Source organism: Pristiophorus japonicus, chromosome 23, assembly GCF_044704955.1.
Source record: "Pristiophorus japonicus isolate sPriJap1 chromosome 23, sPriJap1.hap1, whole genome shotgun sequence".
In the NCBI taxonomy this organism is placed as follows: Eukaryota; Metazoa; Chordata; class Chondrichthyes; family Pristiophoridae; genus Pristiophorus; species Pristiophorus japonicus.
Window position 1 is genome coordinate 52,592,862 of NC_091999.1, and position 22,631 is coordinate 52,615,492.

The following is a 22,631-nucleotide window of genomic DNA, read 5'->3' on the forward strand; positions in this document are numbered from 1 at the left end:
TGGGCTTCAACCCCAACCCCACATACAAACACATGCACATCGGCTTTCAGTGAGCATTTACGAACATTTTTAGTAATATTGACACGGGGGCAACTCTCCTATTCTTTTTCGAGTAATGCACTGGGAACTTTCATATCCACCCGAGGGTGCAGACGGAGCTTCAATTTAACATTTCATCCGAAAGTCAACAGCTTCAACATTGCAAAATTCCCCAAGTGCTGCACTTGAGTGTTAGGCAAGATTATATGCTCAAGTCTCAAGAGTGCGACTTGAACACACAAACTCCCGATTCAGTCGAGAATGCTGCCACTGAACCAAAGCCGATACAAAAGTTCACAACCGTATTATTTCCCCCAAGTCTTTTTTATAAGTTCCAGGACATACCAAATTCATGGTGATGATTTCCACAGACAGTTGCACATACACAGAGACATATATAGAGATAGACAGACACAGAGACACACACACACATAACCAAAAATTTGCACGCACCAACAGACATGCACAGATGCCTTGGACATCTCGAGGGATAGACAGGCTGAATCACTATCGCAACTTTGACTGATGTTTGCGATTTCTTAAACGGATGTATCGTGAATATTGCAGATAAATAAAAATGAGAAAAACATGTAATTTTTGAAAGGTGTGGGACGTTTTTCCATCTATCTGAGGATCAGTTTGGCAGAAAACTGGTCAAATTGTGAAATGGAATGGAAAATGCGAGATAGTCGTATTCGGCAGGATTCGAACCTGCGCGGGATAACCCAATGGATTTCTAGTCCATAGCCTTAACCACTCGGCCACGACTACTGTGTCGCTGCCTTTTTAAACGTTACTCAGAAAAAACTCAGTCATCCATGTCTGTGCAGCAGACGGACAAAGATTCCTGAAAAATTCTCCGTTTGCTAAAAATCTGGAAGAGGCAATCTCCTCTACCTGTATTTTTACAGTTCTTTTTTGCTCTTTTCAATATGAATCTCGACCAAGAAACAGAAGTAAAATTCTACATTTTGAAACAACTGCCTCCCACGTTGGGGAATTGAACCCCGGTCTCCCGCGTAACAGGCGGTGATACTCACCACTATACTAACGAGGAACTGATGGGTACCAGTTCAGTCAGAGCAGGAATCGAGCCACTGTGATCAGAACTGGACACCATGAGAAGTCGACAGACACATTGAGAGACAGAAACAAACCGACAAACAGGGAGAGACAGACAGCGAGATAGAGACAACGAGAGACAGCAAGTGTGAGACTGAGAAGGAGAGCCAGACTGAGTGAGAAAAAGACTCAAATATGTACATATACAGAGATGCGGGGTACGAACTCACGCGGGAAAAGCCCATTGAATTTTAAGGCCAACGCCTGAACCACTCGGCTTTTCTGGTCCTGTCAGTATCTGGATTCTGTCTCTGTGAGAATCTGGGCTTCAACCCCAACCCCACATACAAACACATACACATCACACTCCCTCAGTACCCTGTGTTATTCACACTCTCTCAGTACCCTGTGTTACTCACACTCCCTCAGTACACTGTGTTATTCACACTCCCTCAGACTCCTGTGTTACTCACACTCCCTCAGTGCCCTGTGTTACTCACACTCACTCAGTAACCCGTGTTACTCACACTCCCTCTGTCTCCTGTGTTACTCACACTCCCTGAGTACCATGTGTTACTCACACTCCCTCAGTGCCCTGAGTTACTCACAATCCCTCAGTACCCTGGGTTAGTAACACACCCTCAGTACCTTGTGTTACTCACACTCCCTCAGTATCCTGTGATACTCACACTCCCTCAGTACCCTGTGTTACGCACACTCCCTCAGTACCCTGCGTTACTCACAGTACCTCACTAACCTGTGTTACTCACACTCCCTCAGTAACCTTTGTTGCTCACACTGCGTCAGTACCCTCAGTTAGTGACAATCCCTCAGTACCTTGTGTTACTCACAGTCTCGCAGTACCCTGTGTTACTCACAATCACTCAGTAACCTCTGTTACTCACAATCACTCAGTACCCTGTGTTACTCACACTCGCTCCGTCCCCTGTGTTACTCACACTCCTTCAGTACACTGTGTTACTCACACTCCCTCCGTACCCTGTGTTACTCACACTCCTTCAGTACCCTGTGTTCCTTACACTCCCTCAGTACCCTGTGTTACTCAAACCCCCTCAGTTTCCTGTGTTATTCACACTCCCTCAATACCTGTGTTATTGACACTCTCTCAGTACGCTGTGTTACTCACACACCCTCAGTCTCACGTGTTACTCACAATCCCTCAGTACCGTGTGTTACTCAAACTCCTCAGTAGCCTGTGTTACTCACACCACCTCAGTAACCTGTGTTACTCAAATTCCATCAGTACCCTGTGTTACTCACACTCCCTTATTACCCTGTGTTACTCACACTCCCTTAGTACCCTGTGTTACTCACACTCCCTCTGTATCCTGTGTTACCCACACCCCCTCAGTACCCCGTGTTACTCACACTCCCTCAGTACACTGTGTTACTCACACTCCCTCAGTACCCTGTGTTAGTCACACTCCCTCAGTATCCTGTGTAACTCATATTCCCTCAGTAACCTGTGTTTCTCACACACCCTCAGTACCCTATGTTACTCACACTCCCTCAGTACCCTGTGTTTCTCACACTACCTCAGTACCCTGTGTTACTCACACGTCCTTAGTACCCTATGTTATTCACACTCCCTCAGTACCCTGTTTTACTCACACTCCCTCAGAACCCTGTGTTACTCACACTCCCTCAGTATGCTGTATTACTCACTTGCCTTCAGTACACTGTGTTTCTCACACTCCCTCAGTACCCTGTGTTGCTCACACACCCTCAGTAACCTGTGTTACACACAATCCTTCAGTACCCTGTGTTACTCATACTCCCCCGTCCCCTGAGTTACTCACACTCGTTCAGTACCCTGTGTTACTCACTCTCCCTCCGTCCCCTGTGTTACACACTCTCCTTCAGTAGCCTGTGTTACTCACACTCCCTCAGTATCCTGTGTTACTCAAACCCCCTCAATCCCCTGTGTTAATCACACTCCCTCAGTAACTATGTTACTCACACTCTCTAAGTACGCTGTGTTACTCAAACACCCTCGGTCCCATGTGTTTTTCACAATCCCTCAGTACCCTATGTTAATCACACTCCTCAGTACCCTGTGTTATTCAAATTCCCTCAGTACCCTGTGTTACTCACACTCCCTTATTACCCAGTATTACTCACACTCCCTTAGTACCCTGTGTTACTCACACTCCCTCTGTATCCTGTGTTACTCACACTCCCTTAGTACCCTGTGTTACTCACACTCCCTCTGTATCCTGTGTTACTCACACTCCCTCAGTACCCCATGTTACTCACATTCCCTCAGTACCCTGTTTTTCTCACACTCCCTCAGTACCCTGTGTTACTCACACTCCCTCAGTACCCTGTGTTACTCACACGTCCGCAGTGCCCCATGTGACTCACACTCCCTCCGTACCCTTTGTTACTCACACTCCCTCAGTATCCTGTGATACTCACACTCCCTCATTACCCTGTGTTACTCACATTCCCTCAGTACCCTGCGTTACTCACAGTACCTCACTAACCTGTTTTACTCACACTCCCTCAGTAACCTTTGTTACTCACACTGCGTCAGTACCCTCAGTTAGTGACAATCCCTCAGTACCTTGTGTTACTCACAGTCCCTCAGTACCCTGTGTTACTCACAAACACTCAGTACCCTGTGTTACTCACAATCCCTCAGTACCCTGTGTTACTCACACTCCCTCTGTCCCCTGTGTTACTCACACTCCTTCAGTACACTGTGTTAATCACACTCCCTCAGACTCCTGTGTTACTCACACTCCCTCAGTGCCCTGTGTTACTCACACTCACTCAGTAACCCGTGTTACTCACACTCCCTCTGTCCCCTGTGTTACTCACACTCCCTCAGTACCCTGTGTTACTCACACGTCCGCAGTGCCCCATGTGACTCACACTCCCTCCGTACCCTGTGTTACTCACACTCCCTCAGTACCCTGTGTTACTCGCACTCCCTCAGTACCCTGTGTTATTCACACTCCCATAGTACCCTGTTTTACTCACACTCCCTCAGTACCCTGTGTTACTCACACTCCCTCAGTATGCTGTATTACTCACGTGCCCTCAGTACACTGTGTTTCTCACACTCCATCAGTACCCTGTGTTACTCACACACCCTCAGTAACCTGTGTTACTCACACTCCCTGAGTACCCTGTGTTACTCACACCCCCTTAGTAACCCGTGTTACTCACACTCCCTCTGTCCCCTGTGTTACTCACACTCCCTGAGTACCATGTGTTACTCACACTCCCTCAGTGCCCTGTTTTACTCACAATCCCTCAGTACCCTGGGTTAGTAACACTCCCTCAGTAACTTGTGTTACTCACACTCCCTCAGTATCCTGTGATACTCACACTCCCTCATTACCCTGTGTTACTCACATTCCCTCAGTACCCTGCTTTACTCACAGTACCTCACTAACCTGTTTTACTCACACTCCCTCAGTAAACTTTGTTACTCACACTGCGTCAGTACCCTCAGTTAGTGACAATCCCTCAGTACCTTGTGTTACTCACAGTCCCTCAGTACCCTGTGTTACTCACAAACACTCAGTACCCGGTGTTACTCACAATCCCTCAGTACCCTGTGTTACTCAGACTCCCTCCGTCCGCTGTGTAACTCACACTCCTTCAGTACACTGTGTTAATCACACTCCCTCCGTACCCTGTGTTACACACACTCTTTCAGTACCCTGTGTTACTCACACTCCCTCAGTACCCTGTGTTACTCAAACCCCCTCAGTTCCCTGTGTTATTCACACTCCCTCAGTACCTGTGTTATTGACACTCTCTCAGTACGCTGAGTTACTCACATACCCTCAGTCCCATGTGTTACTCACAATGCCTCAGTACCGTGTGTTACTCAAACTCATCAGTAGCCTGTGTTACTCACACCACCTCAGTAACCTGTGTTACTCACACTCCCTCAGTACCCTGTGTTATTCACACTCCCTCAGTAATCTGTGTTACTCACACTCACTCAGTACCCTGTGTTACTCACACTCCCTCAGTATCCTGCGATACTCACACTCCCTCAGTAACCTGTGTTACTCACATTCCCTCAGTAACCTGCATTACTCACAGTACCTCAGTAACCTGTGTTACTCACACAGCCTCAGTACCCTTTGTTACTCACACTCCGTCAGTACCCTCTGTTACTGACAATCCCTCAGTATCCTTTGTTCCTCACAATCCCTCAGTAAACTGTGCTACTCACAATCCCTCAGTATCCTGTGCTGCTCACACTCCCTCGGTACCCTGTGTTATTCACACTCCCTAAGTACCCTGTCTTACTCACACTCCCTCAGTACCCTGTGTTATTCACACTCCCTATGTACCCTGTCTTACTCACACTCCCTCAGTACCCTGTGTTACTCACACTCACTCAGTACCCTGTGTTACTCACACTCCCTCAGTTCCCTGTATAACTCACACTCCCTCAGTAACCCGTGTTACTCCACTCCCTCTGTCCCCTGTGTTACTCACACTCCCTAAGTAACATGTGTTACACAAACTCCCTCAGTGCCCTGATTTACTCACAATCCCTCAGTACCCTGGGTTAGTAACACTCCCTCAGTACCTTGTGTTACTCACACTCCCTCAGTATCTTGTGATAAACACACTCCCTCAGTACCCTGTGTTACTCACACTCGCTCAGTACCCTGCGTTACTCACAGTACCTCACTAACCTGTATTACTCACACTCCCTCAGTAACCTTTGTTACTCACACTGCGTCAGTACCCTCGGTTAGTGACAATCCCTCAGTACCTTGTGTTACTCACAGTCTCTCAGTACCCTGTGTTACTCACAATCCCTCAGTAACCTCTGTTACTCACAATCACTCAGTACCCTGTGTTACTCACACTCGCTCCGTCCCCTGTGTTACTCACACTCCTTCAGTACACTGTGTTACTCACACTCCCTCCGTACCCTGTGTTACTCACACTCCTTCAGTACCCTGTGTTCCTCACACTCCCTCAGTACCCTGTGTTATTCAAACCCCCTCAGTTCCCCGTGTTATTCACACTCCCTCAGTACCTGTGTTATTGACACTATCTCAGTATGCTGTGTTACTCACACACCCTCAGTCTCATGTGTTACTCACAATCCCTCAGTACCGTGTGTTACTCAGACTCCTCAGTAGCCTGTGTTACTCACACCACCTCAGTAACCTGTGTTACTCAAATTCCATCAGTACCCTGTGTTACTCACACTCCCTCTGTATCCTGTGTTACCCACACCCCCTCAGTACCCCGTGTTATTCACACTCCCTCAGTACCCTGTGTTTCTCACACTCCCTCAGTACCCTGTGTTACTCACACTCCCTCAGTACCCTGTGTTTATCACACTACCTCAGTACCCTGTGTTATTCACACTCACTGAGTACCCTGTTTTACTCACACTCCCTCAGAACCCTGTGTTACTCACACTCCCTCAGTATGCTGTATTACTCACGTGCCCTCAGTACACTGTGTTTCTCACACTCCCTCAGTACCCTGTGTTACTCACACACCCTCAGTAACCTGTGTTACTCACACTCCCTGAGTACCCTGTGTTACTCACACCCCCTCAGTAACCCGTGTTACACACACTCCCTCTGTCCCCTGTGTTCCTCACACTCCCTCAGTACCCTGTGTTACTCAAACCCCCTCAGTTTCCTGTGTTATTCACACTCCCTCAATGCCTGTGTTATTGACACTCTCTCAGTACGCTGTGTTACTCACACACCCTCAGTCTCACGTGTTACTCACAATCCCTCAGTACCGTGTGTTACTCAAACTCCTCAGTAGCCTGTGTTACTCACACCACCTCAGTAACCTGTGTTACTCAAATTCCATCAGTACCCTGTGTTACTCACACTCCCTTATTACCCTGTGTTACTCACACTCCCTTAGTACCCTGTGTTACTCACACTCCCTCTGTATCCTGTGTTACCCACACCCCCTCATTACCCCGAGTTACTCACACTCCCTCAGTACACTGTGTTACTCACACTCCCTCAGTACCCTGTGTTAGTCACACTCCCTCAGTATCCTGTGTAACTCATATTCCCTCAGTAACCTGTGTTTCTCACACACCCTCAGTACCCTATGTTACTCACACTCCCTCAGTACCCTGTGTTTCTCACACTACCTCAGTTTCCTGTGTTACTCACACGTCCTCAGTACCCTATGTTATTCACACTCCCTCAGTACCCTGTTTTACTCACACTCCCTCAGAACCCTGTGTTACTCACACTCCCTCAGTATGCTGTATTACTCACGTGCCTTCAGTACACTGTGTTTCTCACACTCCCTCAGTACCCTGTGTTGCTCACACACCCTCAGTAACCTGTGTTACTCACAATCCTTCAGTACCCTGTGTTACTCATACTCCCCCGTCCCCTGAGTTACTCACACTCGTTCAGTACCCTGTGTTACTCACTCTCCCTCCGTCCCCTGTGTTACACACTCTCCTTCAGTAACCTGTGTTACTCACACTCCCTCAGTATCCTGTGTTACTCAAACCCCCTCAATCCCCTGTGTTAATCACACTCCCTCAGTAACTATGTTACTCACACTCTCTAAGTACGCTGTGTTACTCAAACACCCTCGGTCCCATGTGTTTTTCACAATCCCTCAGTACCCTATGTTAATCACACTCCTCAGTACCCTGTGTTATTCAAATTCCCTCAGTAGCCTGTGTTACTCACACTCCCTTATTACCCAGTATTACTCACACTCCCTTAGTACCCTGTGTTACTCACACTCCCTCTGTATCCTGTGTTACTCACACTCCCTTAGTACCCTGTGTTACTCACACTCCCTCTGTATCCTGTGTTACTCACACTCCCACAGTACCCCATGTTACTCACATTCCCTCAGTACCCTGTTTTTCTCACACTCCCTCAGTACCCTGTGTTACTCACACTCCCTCAGTACCCTGTGTTACTCACACGTCCGCAGTGCCCCATGTGACTCACACTCCCTCCGTACCCTGTGTTACTCACACTCCCTCAGTATCCTGTGATACTCACACTCCCTCATTACCCTGTGTTACTCACATTCCCTCAGTACCCTGCGTTACTCACAGTACCTCACTAACCTGTTTTACTCACACTCCCTCAGTAACCTTTGTTACTCACACTGCGTCAGTACCCTCAGTTAGTGACAATCCCTCAGTACCTTGTGTTACTCACAGTCCCTCAGTACCCTGTGTTACTCACAAACACTCAGTACCCTGTGTTACTCACAATCCCTCAGTACCCTGTGTTACTCACACTCCCTCTGTCCCCTGTGTTACTCACACTCTTTCAGTACACTGTGTTAATCACACTCCCTCAGACTCCTGTGTTACTCACACTCCCTCAGTGCCCTGTGTTACTCACACTCACTCAGTAACCCGTGTTACTCACACTCCCTCTGTCCCCTGTGTTACTCACACTCCCTCAGTACCCTGTGTTACTCACACGTCCGCAGTGCCCCATGTGACTCACACTCCCTCCGTACCCTGTGTTACTCACACTCCCTCAGTACCCTGTGTTACTCGCACTCCCTCAGTACCCTGTGTTATTCACACTCCCATAGTACCCTGTTTTACTCACACTCCCTCAGTACCCTGTGTTACTCACACTCCCTCAGTATGCTGTATTACTCACGTGCCCTCAGTACACTGTGTTTCTCACACTCCATCAGTACCCTGTGTTACTCACACACCCTCAGTAACCTGTGTTACTCACACTCCCTGAGTACCCTGTGTTACTCACACCCCCTTAGTAACCCGTGTTACTCACACTCCCTCTGTCCCCTGTGTTACTCACACTCCCTGAGTACCATGTGTTACTCACACTCCCTCAGTGCCCTGTTTTACTCACAATCCCTCAGTACCCTGGGTTAGTAACACTCCCTCAGTAACTTGTGTTACTCACACTCCCTCAGTATCCTGTGATACTCACACTCCCTCATTACCCTGTGTTACTCACATTCCCTCAGTTCCCTGCTTTACTCACAGTACCTCACTAACCTGTTTTACTCACACTCCCTCAGTAAACTTTGTTACTCACACTGCGTCAGTACCCTCAGTTAGTGACAATCCCTCAGTACCTTGTGTTACTCACAGTCCCTCAGTACCCTGTGTTACTCACAAACACTCAGTACCCGGTGTTACTCACAATCCCTCAGTACCCTGTGTTACTCACACTCCCTCCGTCCGCTGTGTAACTCACACTCCTTCAGTACACTGTGTTAATCACACTCCGTCCGTACCCTGTGTTACACACACTCTTTCAGTACCCTGTGTTACTCACACTCCCTCAGTACCCTGTGTTACTCAAACCCCCTCAGTTCCCTGTGTTATTCACACTCCCTCAGTACCTGTGTTATTGACACTCTCTCAGTACGCTGAGTTACTCACATACCCTCAGTCCCATGTGTTACTCACAATGCCTCAGTACCGTGTGTTACTCAAACTCATCAGTAGCCTGTGTTACTCACACCACCTCAGTAACCTGTGTTACTCACACTCCCTCAGTACCCTGTGTTATTCACACTCCCTCAGTAATCTGTGTTACTCACACTCACTCAGTACCCTGTGTTACTCACACTCCCTCAGTATCCTGCGATACTCACACTCCCTCAGTAACCTGTGTTACTCACATTCCCTCAGTAACCTGCATTACTCACAGTACCTCAGTTATCTGTGTTACTCACACAGCCTCAGTACCCTTTGTTACTCACACTCCGTCAGTACCCTCTGTTACTGACAATCCCTCAGTATCCTTTGTTCCTCACAATCCCTCAGTAAACTGTGCTACTCACAATCCCTCAGTATCCTGTGCTGCTCACACTCCCTCGGTACCCTGTGTTATTCACACTCCCTAAGTACCCTGTCTTACTCACACTCCCTCAGTACCCTGTGTTATTCACACTCCCTATGTACCCTGTCTTACTCACACTCCCTCAGTACACTGTGTTACTCACAATCCCTCAGTACCCTGTGTTACTCACACTCCCTCGGGACCGTGTGTTGCTCACACTCCCTCAGTACCCTGTGTTACTCACACTCCCTCAGACTCCTGTGTTACTCACACTCCCTCAGTACCCTGTGTTACTCACACTCACTCAGTACCCTGTGTTACTCACACTCCCTCAGTTCCCTGTATAACTCACACTCCCTCAGTAACCCGTGTTACTCCACTCCCTCTGTCCCCTGTGTTACTCACACTCCCTAAGTAACATGTGTTACACAAACTCCCTCAGTGCCCTGAGTTACTCACAATCCCTCAGTACCCTGGGTTAGTAACACTCCCTCAGTACCTTGTGTTACTCACACTCCCTCAGTATCTTGTGATAAACACACTCCCTCAGTACCCTGTGTTACTCACACTCGCTCAGTACCCTGCGTTACTCACAGTACCTCACTAACCTGTGTTACTCACACTCCCTCAGTAACCTTTGTTACTCACACTGCGTCAGTACCCTCAGTTAGTGACAATCCCTCAGTACCTTGTGTTACTCACAGTCTCTCAGTACCCTGTGTTACTCACAATCCCTCAGTAACCTCTGTTACTCACAATCACTCAGTACCCTGTGTTACTCACACTCGCTCCGTCCCCTGTGTTACTCACACTCCTTCAGTACACTGTGTTACTCACACTCCCTCCGTACCCTGTTTTACTCACACTCCTTCAGTACCCTGTGTTCCTCACACTCCCTCAGTACCCTGTGTTATTCAAACCCCCTCAGTTCCCCGTGTTATTCACACTCCCTCAGTACCTGTGTTATTGACACTATCTCAGTATGCTGTGTTACTCACACACCCTCAGTCTCATGTGTTACTCACAATCCCTCAGTACCGTGTGTTACTCAGACTCCTCAGTAGCCTGTGTTACTCACACCACCTCAGTAACCTGTGTTACTCAAATTCCATCAGTACCCTGTGTTACTCACACTCCCTCTGTATCCTGTGTTACCCACACCCCCTCAGTACCCCGTGTTACTCACACTCCCTCAGTACCCTGTGTTTCTCACACTCCCTCAGTACCCTGTGTTACTCACACTCCCTCAGTACCCTGTGTTTATCACACTACCTCAGTACCCTGTGTTTACCACAATCCCTCAGTAACCTGTGTTACTCACATTCCCTTAGTACCCTGTGTTACTCGCACTCCCTCAGTACCCAGTGTTATTCACACTCACTGAGTACCCTGTTTTACTCACACTCCCTCAGAACCCTGTGTTCCTCACACTCCCTCAGTATGCTGTATTACTCACGTGCCCTCAGTACACTGTGTTTCTCACACTCCCTCAGTACCCTGTGTTACTCACACACCCTCAGTAACCTGTGTTACTCACACTCCCTGAGTACCCTGTGTTACTCACACCCCCTCAGTAACCCGTGTTACACACACTCCCTCTGTCCCCTGTGTTACTCACACTCCCTGAGTACCATGTGTTACTCACACTCCCTCAGTGCCCTGTTTTACTCACAATCCCTCAGTACCCTGGGTTATTAACACTCACTCAGTACCTTGTGTTACACACACTCCCTCAGTATCCTGTGATACTCACACTCCCTCAGTACCTGTGTTATTGACACTCTCTCAGTACGCTGAGTTACTCACACACCCTCAGTCCCATGTGTTACTCACAATGCCTCAGTACCGTGTGTTACTCAAACTCCTCAGTAGCCTGTGTTACTCACACCACCTCAGTAAGCTGTGTTACTCACACTCCCTCAGTACCCTGTGTTATTCACACTCCCTCAGTAATCTGTGTTACTCACACTCACTCAGTACCCTGTGTTACTCACACTCCCTCAGTATCCTGCGATACTCACACTCCCTCAGTAACCTGTGTTACTCACACTCCCTCAGTAACCTGCATTACTCACAGTACCTCAGTAACCTGTGTTACTCACACTCACTCAGTACCCTGTGTTAATCACTCCCTCAGTTCCCTGTATAACTCACACTCCCTCACTAACCCGTGTTACTCACACTCCATCTGTCCACTGTGTAACTCACACTCCCTGAGTACCATATGTTACTCACACTCCCTCAGTGCCCTGAGTTACTCACAATCTCTCAGTACCCTGGGTTAGTCACACTCTCTCAGTACCTTGTGTTACTCACACTCCCTCAGTATCCTGTGATACTCACACTCCCTCAGTACCCTGTCTTACTCACATTCCCTCAGTACCCTGCGTTACTCACAGTACCTCACTAACCTGTTGCTCACATTCCCTCAGTACCCTGTGTTACTCACACTCCCTCAGTACCCTGTGTTATTCACACTCCATTAGTACCCTGTTTTACTCACACTCCCTCAGAACCCTATGTTCCTCACAAACCCTCAGTGACCGGTGTTACTCACAATCCTTCAGTACCCTGTGTTACACACACTCCCCCGTCCCCTGAGTTAATGACGCTCGTTCAGTACCCTGTGCTACTCACTCTCCCTCCGTCCCCTGTGTTACACACTCTCCTTCAGTAGCCTGTGTTACTCACACTCCCTCAGTATCCTGTGTTACTCAAACCCCCTCAATCCCCTGTGTTACTCACACTCCCTCAGTACCTGTGTTACTCACACTCTCTAAGTACGCTGTGTTACTCAAACACCCTCGGTCCCATGTGTTACTCACAATCCCTCAGTAGCCTGTGTTATTCAAATTCCCTCAGTACCCTGTATTACTCACACTCCTTTATTACCCAGTGTTACTCACACTCCCTTAGTACCCTGTGTTAATCACACTCCCTCTGTATCCTGTGTTACTCACACTCCCTCAGTACCCTGTGTTAGTCACACTCCCTCAGTATCCTGTGTTACTCACATTCCCTCAGTAACCTGTGTTTCTCACACTCCCTCAGTATCCTGTGTTACTCACACTCCCTCAGTACCCTGTGTTACTCACACCCCCTCAGTACCCTATGTTCCTCACAAACCCTCAGTGACCGGTGTTACTCACAATCCTTCAGTACCCTGTGTTACACACACTCTCCCGTCCCCTGAGTTAATGACGCTCGTTCAGTACCCTGTTTAACTCACTCTCCCTCCGTCCCCTGTGTTACACACTCTCCTTCAGTAGCCTGTGTTACTCACACTCCCTCAGTATCCTATGTTACTCAAACCCCCTCAATCCCCTGTGTTACTCACACTCCCTCAGTACCTGTGTTACTCACACTCTCTAAGTACGCTGTGTTACTCAAACACCCTCGGTCCCATGTGTTACTCACAATCCCTCAGTAGCCTGTGTTATTCAAATTCCCTCAGTACCCTGTATTACTAACACTCCTTTATTACCCAGTGTTACTCACACTCCCTTAGTACCCTGTGTTACTCACACTCCCTCTGTATCCTGTGTTACTCACACTCCCTCAGTACCCTGTGTTAGTCACACTCCCTCAGTATCCTGTGTTACTCACATTCCCTCAGTAACCTGTGTTTCTCACACTCCCTCAGTATCCTGTGTTACTCACACTCCCTCAGTACCCTGTGTTTCTCACACTACCTCAGTACCCTGTGTTACTCACACGTCCTCAGTACCCTATGTTAATCACACTCCCTCCGTACCCTGTGTTACTCACACTCCCTCCGTACTCTGTATTACTCACACTCCCTCAGTACCCTGTGTTTCTCACAATCCCTCAGTAACCTGTGTTACTCACATTCCCTTAGTACCCTGTGTTACTCACACTCCCTCAGTACCCTGTGTGATTCACACTCACTGAGTACCCTGTTTTACGCACACTCCCTCAGAACCCTGTGTTACTCACACTCCCTCAGTATGCTGTATTACTCACGTGCCTTCAGTACACTGTGTTTCTCACACTCCCTCAGTACCCTGTGTTACTCACACACCCTCAGTACCCTGTGTTACTCACACTCCCTCAGTACCCTGTGTTCCTCACAATCCCTCAGTAACCTGTGTTACTCACAATCCTTCAGTACCCTGTGTTACTCATACTCCCCCGTCCCCTGAGTTACTCACACTCGTTCAGTACCCAGTGTTATTCACTCTCCCTCCGTCCCCTGTGTTACACACTCTCCTTCAGTAGCCTGTGTTACTCACACTCCCTCAGTATCCTGTGTTACTCAAACCCCCTCAATCCCCTGTGTTAATCACACTCCCTCAGTACCTGTGTTACTCACACTCTCTAAGTGCGCTGTTTTACTCAAACACCCTCGGTCCCATGTGTTACTCACAATCCCTCAGTACCCTATGTTAATCACACTCCTCAGTAGCCTGTATTACTCACACACACTCAGTCCCCTGTGTTACTCACAATCCCTCAGTACCCTGTGTTATTCAAATTCCCTCAGTACCCTGTGTTACTCACACTCCCTTATTACCCAGTTTTACTCACACTCCCTTAGTACCCTGTGTTACTCACACTCCCTCTGTATCCTGTGTTACTCACACTCCCTCAGTACCCCATGTTACTCACACTCCCTCGGTACCCTGTGTTACTCACACTCCCTCAGTACCCTGTGTTAGTCACAATCCCTCAGTAACCTGTGTTCCTCGCACTCCCTCAGTACCCTGTGTTATTCACACTCCCATAGTACCCTGTTTTACTCACACTCCCTCAGTACCCTGTGTTACTCATACTCCCTCAGTAACCCGTGTTACACACACTCCCTGTGTCCCCTGTGTTACTCACACTCCCTGAGTACCATGTGTTACTCACACTCCATCAGTGCCCTGTTTTACTCACAATCCCTCAGTACCCTGGGTTAGTAACACTCACTCAGTACCTTGTGTTACTCACACTCCCTCAGTATCCTGTGATACTCACACTCCCTCAGTCACCTCTGTTACTCACAATCCCTCAGTACCCTGTGTTACTCACACTCCCTCAGTACCCTGTGTTACTCAAACCCCCTCAGTTCCCTGTGTTATTCACACTCCCTCAGTACCTGTGTTATTGACACTCTCTCAGTATGCTGAGTTAATCACACACCCTCAATCCCATGTGTTACTCACACTCCCTCAGTACCCTGTGTTATTCACACTCCCTCAGTAATCTGTGTTACTCACACTCACTCAGTACCCTGTGTTACTCACACTCCCTCAGTATCCTGCGATACTCACACTCCCTCAGTAACCTGTGTTACTCACACTCCCTCAGTACCCTGTCTTACTCACATTCCCTCAGTACCCTGCGTTACTCACAGTACCTCACTAACCTGTTGCTCACATTCCCTCAGTACCCTGTGTTACTCACACTCCCTCAGTACCCTGTGTTATTCACACTCCCTCAGTAATCTGTGTTACTCACACTCCCTCAGTAATCTGTGTTACTCACACTCACTCAGTACCCTGTGTTACTCACACTCCCTCAGTACCTTGTGTTACTCACACTCCCTCAGTATCCTGTGATACTCACACTCCCTCAGTACCCTGTCTTACTCACATTCCCTCAGTACACTGCGTTACTCACAGTACCTCACTAACCTGTTGCTCACATTCCCTCAGTACCCTGTGTTACTCACACTCCCTCAGTACCCTGTTTTATTCACACTCCATTAGTACCCTGTTTTACTCACACTCCCTCAGAACCCTATGTTCCTCACAAACCCTCAGTGACCGGTGTTACTCACAATCCTTCAGTACCCTGTGTTACACACACTCCCCCGTCCCCTGAGTTAATGACGCTCGTTCAGTACCCTGTGTTACTCACTCTCCCTCCGTCCCCTGTGTTACACACTCTCCTTCAGTAGCCTGTGTTACTCACACTCCCTCAGTATCCTGTGTTACTCAAACCCCCTCAATCCCCTGTGTTACTCACACTCCCTCAGTACCTGTGTTACTCACACTCTCTAAGTACGCTGTGTTACTCAAACACCCTCGGTCCCATGTGTTACTCACAATCCCTCAGTAGCCTGTGTTATTCAAATTCCCTCAGTACCCTGTATTACTCACACTCCTTTATTACCCAGTGTTACTCACACTCCCTTAGTACCCTGTGTTAATCACACTCCCTCTGTATCCTGTGTTACTCACACTCCCTCAGTACCCTGTGTTAGTCACACTCCCTCAGTATCCTGTGTTACTCACATTCCCTCAGTAACCTGTGTTTCTCACACTCCCTCAGTATCCTGTGTTACTCACACTCCCTCAGTACCCTGTGTTACTCACACCCCCTCAGTACCCTATGTTCCTCACAAACCCTCAGTGACCGGTGTTACTCACAATCCTTCAGTACCCTGTGTTACACACACTCTCCCGTCCCCTGAGTTAATGACGCTCGTTCAGTACCCTGTGTTACTCACTCTCCCTCCGTCCCCTGTGTTACACACTCTCCTTCAGTAGCCTGTGTTACTCACACTCCCTCAGTATCCTATGTTACTCAAACCCCCTCAATCCCCTGTGTTACTCACACTCCCTCAGTACCTGTGTTACTCACACTCTCTAAGTACGCTGTGTTACTCAAACACCCTCGGTCCCATGTGTTACTCACAATCCCTCAGTAGCCTGTGTTATTCAAATTCCCTCAGTACCCTGTATTACTAACACTCCTTTATTACCCAGTGTTACTCACACTCCCTTAGTACCCTGTGTTACTCACACTCCCTCTGTATCCTGTGTTACTCACACTCCCTCAGTACCCTGTGTTAGTCACACTCCCTCAGTATCCTGTGTTACTCACATTCCCTCAGTAACCTGTGTTTCTCACACTCCCTCAGTATCCTGTGTTACTCACACTCCCTCAGTACCCTGTGTTTCTCACACTACCTCAGTACCCTGTGTTACTCACACGTCCTCAGTACCCTATGTTAATCACACTCCCTCCGTACCCTGTGTTACTCACACTCCCTCCGTACTCTGTATTACTCACACTCCCTCAGTACCCTGTGTTTCTCACAATCCCTCAGTAACCTGTGTTACTCACATTCCCTTAGTACCCTGTGTTACTCACACTCCCTCAGTACCCTGTGTGATTCACACTCACTGAGTACCCTGTTTTACGCACACTCCCTCAGAACCCTGTGTTACTCACACTCCCTTAGTATGCTGTATTACTCACGTGCCTTCAGTACACTGTGTTTCTCACACTCCCTCAGTACCCTGTGTTACTCACACACCCTCAGTACCCTGTGTTACTCACACTCCCTCAGTACCCTGTGTTCCTCACAATCCCTCAGTAACCTGTGTTACTCACAATCCTTCAGTACCCTGTGTTACTCATACTCCCCCGTCCCCTGAGTTACTCACACTCGTTCAGTACCCAGTGTTATTCACTCTCCCTCCGTCCCCTGTGTTACACACTCTCCTTCAGTAGCCTGTGTTACTCACACTCCCTCAGTATCCTGTGTTACTCAAACCCCCTCAATCCCCTGTGTTAATCACATTCCCTCAGTACCTGTGTTACTCACACTCTCTAAGTGCGCTGTGTTACTCAAACACCCTCGGTCCCATGTGTTACTCACAATCCCTCAGTACCCTATGTTAATCACACTCCTCAGTAGCCTGTATTACTCACACACCCTCAGTCCCCTGTGTTACTCACAATCCCTCAGTACCCTGTGTTATTCAAATTCCCTCAGTACCCTGTGTTACTCACACTCCCTTATTACCCAGTGTTACTCACACTCCCTTAGTACCCTGTGTTACTCACACTCCCTCTGTATCCTGTGTTACTCACACTCCCTCAGTACCCCATGTTACTCACACTCCCTCGGTACCCTGTGTTACTCACACTCCCTCAGTACCCTGTGTTAGTCACAATCCCTCAGTAACCTGTGTTCCTCGCACTCCCTCAGTACCCTGTGTTATTCACACTCCCATAGTACCCTGTTTTACTCACACTCCCTCAGTACCCTGTGTTACTCATACTCCCTCAGTAACCCGTGTTACACACACTCCCTGTGTCCCCTGTGTTACTCACACTCCCTGAGTACCATGTGTTACTCACACTCCATCAGTGCCCTGTTTTACTCACAATCCCTCAGTACCCTGGGTTAGTAACACTCACTCAGTACCTTGTGTTACTCACACTCCCTCAGTATCCTGTGATACTCACACTCCCTCAGTCACCTCTGTTACTCACAATCCCTCAGTACCCTGTGTTACTCACACTCCCTCAGTACCCTGTGTTACTCAAACCCCCTCAGTTCCCTGTGTTATTCACACTCCCTCAGTACCTGTGTTATTGACACTCTCTCAGTACGCTGAGTTAAACACACCCTCAATCCCATGTGTTACTCACACTCCCTCAGTACCCTGTGTTATTCACACTCCCTCAGTAATCTGTGTTACTCACACTCACTCAGTACCCTGTGTTACTCACACTCCCTCAGTATCCTGCGATACTCACACTCCCTCAGTAACCTGTGTTACTCACACTCCCTCAGTAACCTGCATTACTCACAGTACCTCAGTAACCTGTGTTACTCACACTCACTCAGTACCCTGTGTTACTCACACTCCCTCAGTTCCCTGTATAACTCACACTCCCTCACTAACCCGTGTTACACACACTCCCTGTGTCCCCTGTGTAACTCACACTCCCTGAGTACCATATGTTACTCACACTCCCTCAGTGCCCTGAGTTACTCACAATCTCTCAGTACCCTGGGTTAGTAACACTCCCTCAGTACCTTGTGTTACTCACACTCCCTCAGTATCCTGTGATACTCACACTCCCTCAGTACCCTGTCTTACTCACACTCCCTCAGTACCCTGCGTTACTCACAGTACCTCACTAACCTGTTGCTCACATTCTCTTAGTAACCTGTGTTACTCACACTCCCTCAGTACCATGTGTTATTCACACTCCATTAGTACCCTGTTTTACTCACACTCCCTCAGAACCCTGTGTTACTCACACTCCCTCAGTATGCTGTATTACTCACGTGCCCTCAGTACACTGTGTTTCTCACACTCCCTCAGTACCCTGTGTTACTCACACACCCTCAGTACCCTGTGTTACTCACACTCCCTCAGTACCCTGTGTTCCTCACAAACCCTCAGTAACCGGTGTTACTCACAATCCTTCAGTACCCTGTGTTACTCACACTCCCCCGTCCCCTGAGTTACTGACGCTCGTTCAGTACCCTGTGTTACTCACTCTCCCTCCGTCCCCTGTGTTACACACTCTCCTTCAGTAGCCTGTGTTACTCACACTCCCTCAGTATCCTGTGTTACTCAAACACCCTCAATCCCCTGTGTTACTCACACTCCCTCAGTACCTGTGTTACTCACACTCTCTAGGTACGCTGTGTTACTCAAACACCCTCGGTCCCATGTGTTACTCACAATCCCTCAGTAGCCTGTGTTATTCAAATTCCCTCAGTACCCTGTATTACTCACACTCCTTTATTACCCAGTGTTATTCACACTCCCTTAGTACTGTGTGTTACTCACACTCCCTCTGTATCCTGTGTTACTCACACTCCCTCAGTACCCCGTGTTACTCACACTCCCTCAGTACCCTGTGTTACTCACACTCCCTCAGAATCCTGTGTTTCTCACACTCCCTCAGTACCTGTGTTATTCACACTCCCTTAGTACCCTGTGTTTCTCACACTCCCTCAGTACCCTGTGTTACTCACACTCCTCCGTACCCTGTGTTACTCACACTCCCTCAGTACCCTGTGTTACTCACACACCCTCAGTATCCTGTGTTTCTCACAATCCCTGAGTAACCTGTGTTACTCACACTCCCTTAGTACCCTGTGTTACTCACACTCCCTCAGTACCCTGTGTTATTCACACTCCCTTAGTACCCTGTTTTACTCACACTCCCCCAGTACCCTGTGTTACTCACACTCCCTCAGTATGCTGTATTACTCACGTGCCCTCAGTACACTGTGTTTCTCACACTCCCTCAGTACCCTGTGTTGCTCACACACCCTCAGTAACCTGTTTTACTCACACTCCTTGAGTACCCTGTCATACTCACACCCCCTCAGTAACCCGTGTTACTCACACTCCCTCTGTCCCCTGTGTTACTCACACTCCCCGAGTACCATGTGTTACTCACACTCCCTCAGTGCCCTGTTTTACTCACACTCCCTCAGTACCCTATGTTACTCACAATCCTTCAGTACCGTGTGTTATTCACACTCCCTCAGTAATCTGTGTTACTCACACTCCCTCAGTACCCTCTGTTACTCACAGTCCCTCAGTCCACTGTGTTACTCACACATCCTCAGTCCCCTGAGTTACTCACAATCCCTCAGTACCCTGGGTTAGTAACACTCCCTCAGTACCTTGTGTCACTCACACTCCCTCAGTATCCTGTGACACTCAAACTCCCTCAGTACCCTGTGCTACTCACATTCCCTCAGTACGCAGCGTTACTCACAGTACCTCACTAACCTGTGTTACTCACACTCCCTCAGTAACCTTTGTTACTCACACTGCGTCAGTACCCTCAGTTAGTGACAATCCCTCAATACATTGTGTTACTCACAGTCCCTCAGTACCCTGTGTTACTCACAATCCCTCAGTAACCTCTGTTACTCACAATCCCTCAGTACCCTGTGTTCCTCACACTCCCTCCGTCCCCTGTGTTACTCACACTCCTTCAGTACACTGTGTTACTCACACTCCCTCCGTCCCCTGTGTTACTCACACTCTTTCAGTACCCTGTGTTATTCACACTCCCTCAGTACCTGTGTTATTGACACTCTCTCAGTACGCTGTGTTATTCACACACCCTCAGTCACATGTGTTACTCACAATCCCTCAGTACCGTGTGTTACACAAACTCCTCAGTAACCTGTGTTACTCACACCACCTCAGTAACCTGTGTTACTCACACTCCCTCAGTACCCTGTGTTATTCACACTTCCTCGGTAATCTGTGTTACTCACACTCACTCAGTACCCTGTGTTACTCACACTCCCTCAGTATCCTGCGATACTCACACTCCCTCAGTAACCTGTGTTACTCACACTCCCTCAGTAACTTGCATTATTCACAGTAGCTCAGTAACCTGTGTTACTCACACAGCCTCAGTACCCTTTGTTACTCACACTCCGTCAGTACCCTCTGTTACTGACAATCCCTCAGTACCTTGTGTTGCTCACAGTTCCGCAGTACCCTGTGTTCCTCACAATCCCTCAGTAACCTGTGTTACTCACAATCTCTCAGTACCCTGTGTTACTCAAACTCTCCCCGTCCCCTGAGTTACTCACACTCGTTCAGTACCCTGTGTTACTCACTGTCCCTCAGTCCACTGTGTTACTCACAAATCCTCAGTCCCCTGAGTTACTCACAATCCCTCAGTACCCTGGGTTAGTAACACACCCTCAGTACCTTGTGTTACTCACACTCCCTCAGTATCCTGTGACACTCAAACTCCCTCAGTACCCTGTGCTACTCACATTCCCTCAGTACGCTGCGTTACTCACAGTACCTCACTAACCTGTGTTACTCACACTCCATCAGTAACCTTTGTTACTCACACTGCGTCAGTACCCTCAGTTAGTGACAATCCCTCAGTACATTGTGTTACTCACAGTCCCTCAGTACCCTGTGTTACTCACAATCCCTCAGTAACCTCTGTTACTCTCAATCCCTCAGTACCCTGTGTTCCTCACACTCCCTCCGTCCCCTGTGTTACTCACACTCTTTCAGTACCCTGTGTTATTCACACTCCCTCAGTACCTGTGTTATTGACATCTCTCAGTACGCTGTGTTACTCACACACCCTCAGTCACATGTGTTACTCACAATCCCTCAGTACCGTGTGTTACTCAAACTCCTCAGTAACCTGTGTTACTCACACCACCTCAGTAACCTGTGTTACTCACACTCCCTCAGTACCCTGTGTTATTCACACTTCCTCAGTAATCTATGTTACTCACAATCCCTCAGTAACCTGTGTTACTCACAATCTCTCAGTATCCTGTGTTACTCAAACTCTCCCCGTCCCCTGAGTTACTCACACTCGTTCAGTACCCGGTGTTACTCACTCTCCCTCCGTCCCCTGTGTTACTCACACTCCTTAAGTACCCTGTGTTACTCACACTCCCTCAGTACCCTGTGTTACTCAAACCCCCTCAATCCCCTGTGTTACTCACACTCCCTCTGTATCCTGTGTTACTCACACTCCCTCAGTACCCCGTGTTACTCACACTACCTCAGTACACTGTGTTACTCACACTCCCTCAGTACCCTGTGTTAGTCACACTCCCTCAGTATCCTGTGTTACTCACATTCCCTCAGTACCATGTGTTTCTCACACTCCCTCAGTACCCTGTGTCACTCACACTCCCTCAGTACCCTGTGTTACTCACACGTCCTCAGTGCCCTGTGTTACTCACACTCCCTCCGTACCCTGTGTTATTCACACTCCATCAGTACCCTGTGTTACTCACACTCCCTCAGTACCCTGTGTTTCTCACAATACCTCAGTACCCTGTGTTATTCAAACTCCCTCAGTAATCTGTGTTACTCACACACCCTCAGTACCCTCTGTTACTCACAGTTCCTCAGTCCACTGTGTTACTCACACATCCTCAGTCCCCTGAGTTACTCACAATCCCTCAGTACCCTGGGTTCGTAACACTCCCTCAGTACCTTGTGTTACTCACAC

At 48.4% G+C, this 22,631-nt stretch overlaps 1 non-coding gene across 1 annotated transcript; it reads right to left on the bottom strand.

The window, feature by feature from the left end:
* Nucleotides 1–729: 729 nt before the first annotated feature.
* Nucleotides 730–810, bottom strand: trnas-aga (transfer RNA serine (anticodon AGA)). The gene has a single exon. It is a non-coding gene; the product is annotated as a tRNA-Ser (tRNA).
* Between the last annotated feature and the right edge of the window lie 21,821 nt (nt 811–22,631).